Here is a 3,756-nt window from a genome sequence, read left to right as displayed (position 1 = left end):
GTATATAGATATCCAGTTCTCCAAGAAACATTTTTGAAGCAAGCATTCTCTCCCAGTTGAGTGAGCTTGGTGGCTTTGTCTAATATCACCTAGTGGTATATTCAATGATCTGTATCAGGACTCTGAGTTAAGTTCCATTGATCAGTATGCTTAACATTGTGCAAATACCATGCAATTTTGACCACTGTAGCTTTGTAGTATCTTTTTTTTTGTATTTTAAATATACAGTAGGAATATTTATTTTAACACTTCTAAAAGATATTTATTTCTCCATGCCTGCTGATTTGATATAAAAATCAAACTCATCATACTTTCCCCATCAGTCTCAAAAATATGGAACACTTCACGAATTTGCGTGTCATCCTTGCACAGGGGCCATGCTAATCTTCCCTGTATGGTTCCAATTTTAGTATATGTGCTGCCGAAGCAAGCACTGCAGTATCTTTTAATGTCGGATAGTGTGATTCCTCCAATTTCCTTTTTCTTTTTCAATATGTCTTTGGCTATTCAGCACCCCTTGCCCTTCCAAGTAAATTTCATAGTTAGAATTTCCAATTCAGTAAAAAATGCTGTGGTAATTTTTATTGGGATTGCATTAAATCTGTAAATCAGTTTGAATAGGATAGATATCTTATTGATCTTTAATCTTCCTATCCATTAGCAGGGAATATTCTTACATTTATTTAGGTCTTCTTTCATTTCTTTTAACAATGTTCTGTTATTTCCTGCATACAAGTCCTTTACATCATTAAGTAAATTATTTGTAGTCATTTGATTATTTTAGCTGTTATTGCAAATGGAATTATTGGTATACACAAATGCTCCCTATTTTAGCACATTGAATTTATATCCTCCTACTTTGCTGAATTCATTTATAAGTTCTAGAAGCTTTGTTGTGTACTTCTCAGAGATTTCTATGTATAGGATCATGTCACCTGCAAATAATGAAAGTTTTACTTCCTTTCCATTATATCTTTTTCTTGCTAAGTGCTTAAGCAAGTTCTTCTAACACAATGTTAAGTAAGAATGGTGATAGTTGGCATCCTTGTTTTGTTCCAGATCTTAGAGGGAAGGTTTGAGCATTTAAACAGTGAATATGATGTTATAAGTTTTTCATATATCTACTTTATCATATTGAGGAAGTTTCTTTCTATTCCTATCTTTTGAAGTGTTTCTCAGGAATGTTGGCTGTATTTTGTTGAATGCTTTTTCTTCTTCAATAGAGATGATCATGTGATTTTGTTCTTTCGATCTCTTAATGTAGTGTATTACATTTGTTGATTTTCTTATGTAGAACCATCCATGCATTCCAGGGATGAAACCCACTTAGTCATGGTGTATAATTCATTTGATGTATTGTTGAATATGATTATGTTGAGCATTTTAGCATCTAGTTTCATTAGAGAGATTGGCCTATACTTTTCCTTTCTTGTGGCATCTTTGTGTGACTTTGGTATTAGGGTGTTGTTGGCATCATAGAATGAGTTAGGCAATATTCCCACCACTTCTATTTTTCAGGAGAGATTAAGCAGGGTAGTTGTTAGTTCTTTCTGAAAGTTTTGATAGAATTAATATGTGAAACCATTTGTCCCTGGGCTCTTCTTGGTTGGGGGCTTTTTTTTTTAAAGATTTATTTATTTATTTAACTCCCCCCCTCTCCCAGTTGTCTATTCTCTGTGTCTATTTGCTGCGTCTTGTTTCTTTGTCCACTTCTGTTGTCATCAGCAGCACGGGAAGTGTGGGTGGCACCATTCCTGGGCAGGCTGCACTTTCTTTTGCGCTGGGCGGCTCTCCTTATGGGGCGCACTCCTTGCGCGTGGGGCTCCCCTATGCAGGGGACACCCCTGCGTGGCAGGGCACTCCTTGCGTGCATCAGCACTTCACATGGACCAGCTCCACATGGGTCAAGGAGGCCCGGGGTTTGAATTGCGGACCTCCCATGTGGTAGATGGATGCCCTAACCACTGGGCCAAGTCCGTTTCCCAGTTGGGGACTTTTTGATAACTCATTCTATCTCATTACTTGTGATTGTTCTATTGAGTTCATCAGTTACTTCTTTTGTCAATGAAGGCTGCCTGTGTGTTTCTAGGAATTTATCCATTTCCTCTATGTTATCCATTTTGTTGCCATACAGTATTTCTAAATATCCTCTTATGATACATTTTGTTTCTGTGCAGTCAGTGGTGATATCTCCTTCCATGGTCCTCTTTTGTCCTTTGTTTGACTAGTTAAGGGTTTGTCAATTTTATTAATTTTTTCAAAGAACCACCTTTTGCTTTTTTATATTTTTTATCTCTCTCTTCTATTATCTGTCTGATTTCAGATGTACTGTCTTCCACATTGCTGATTCTTTCCTCATTACAAATCTGCTCTTAGGTGCTTCCAGTGTATTTTTTTATCCCCCCGCCCCTTGTGGCTTTTTGCTTGCTGTCTGCTTTCTGTGTCCATTCACTGTGTGTTCTTCTGTCTGCATTTATTTTTATTTATTTATACCCCCCCCAGCAGCTTGCTTGCTGTTTGCTCTCTGTGTCCATTTGCTGCACATTCTTCTGCAGTTTTTGCTTGTCTCCTCCCCTTTTATTTTGCATCACCTGGCTGAGTCAGCACTTTGCAGCACTTGTGGGCCAGCAGCTCTCCATGATGCTTGAGGGCTGGTGGCTCTCCATGGTGCTCACAGGCCAGTGGCACTCTGCAGAGCCCAGGCTGGTGGCTCTCCTCAGCATGCAGGTGAGCCTGCCTTCACAAAGAGGCCTTGGAACTCGAACCCAGGGCATCACATATGGTAGATGGGAGCCCAACTGATTGAGCCACAGCCACTTCCCCCAGTGTATTTTTTATTTCTTCCATTGTGCATTCACCACCATCATACGCATTATCTTTTTATGTATGTTTACAGTTTCTTTGGTATGTTCTTTCACTTTCTTCTTAATATCCTTAGTCTTTTCCTTCACTTAATTAAGTTGATTCATGATATTTTTTAGCCATGTCTGATTAATTGTTCCATGTCCTGCATCTCCTCATGTTTTTTAGTTTGTTCACTAGTCTGGGACATATCGTCCACTTTCCTAGTATGACTTGTAATTTTTTGTTTGTCTCTAGGCATCTGTTTATCTTGATGGGTTTATTCAGTTGATTAGCTTCTCTTTCTATACTAGCATTTTATTTTTGTTTGCTTTTGTATGTGTGGTAAAATTTCACTTTGACACTTCATTGCTCTTATTCTTTTTCCTTGCAGTTGTCTCTGTTCCCTTGAGAAAATCATTAGGACCAGAGTAAAGGAAAGAGATAAGAAGAAAAAAGAATAATAGTAATAATAATAAAAAGGTATATGAAGAGCAATAGAAGACCTAGGAAAATAAATAACTAACATGGGTAAAAAAAATAATAAGTTGTACAGATGAATAAGTATTAAAAAGTGAAATAGAATGAATGAAATGAGAAACAAAATAGAGAATATTATATATAATGAATTAAAAGGCCAGAATGATGAGAAGTGTGGAAAAGAGAAAAGAAAAAAGAAAATAATATAATGTAAAAAAAAAAGACAGCAAAGACAGGAGAAAAGAGTGAGAGAGAGAATCTTTTTTTAAAATTGAAGACCAAAGAAAAAGAGTTGGAATGAATGAAAAGCAACTGAAAAGAGGAGATAGAAAAATAAAAGAAAGAAATGGAATACCATAGGTAGAAAAAAATTGGTAAAAGAAAAAAATAAGGAGAAACAAAGTAAAGGGAAACACAACAAACAAAAAACAAAAC

General features: G+C 36.6%; 1 non-coding gene across 1 annotated transcript; it reads right to left on the bottom strand.

Annotated features, from left to right (window-relative positions):
* Nucleotides 1-327: 327 nt before the first annotated feature.
* On the bottom strand, nucleotides 328-434 carry LOC111765852 (U6 spliceosomal RNA). Its single transcript, XR_002798076.1, has one exon. It is a non-coding gene; the product is annotated as a U6 spliceosomal RNA (small nuclear RNA).
* Between the last annotated feature and the right edge of the window lie 3,322 nt (nucleotides 435-3,756).

Source organism: Dasypus novemcinctus, chromosome X, assembly GCF_030445035.2.
Source record: "Dasypus novemcinctus isolate mDasNov1 chromosome X, mDasNov1.1.hap2, whole genome shotgun sequence".
In the NCBI taxonomy this organism is placed as follows: Eukaryota; Metazoa; Chordata; class Mammalia; order Cingulata; family Dasypodidae; genus Dasypus; species Dasypus novemcinctus.
The sequence above is the reverse complement of the archived record's forward strand: the minus strand, read 5'-3'. Positions and strand labels throughout refer to the sequence as shown.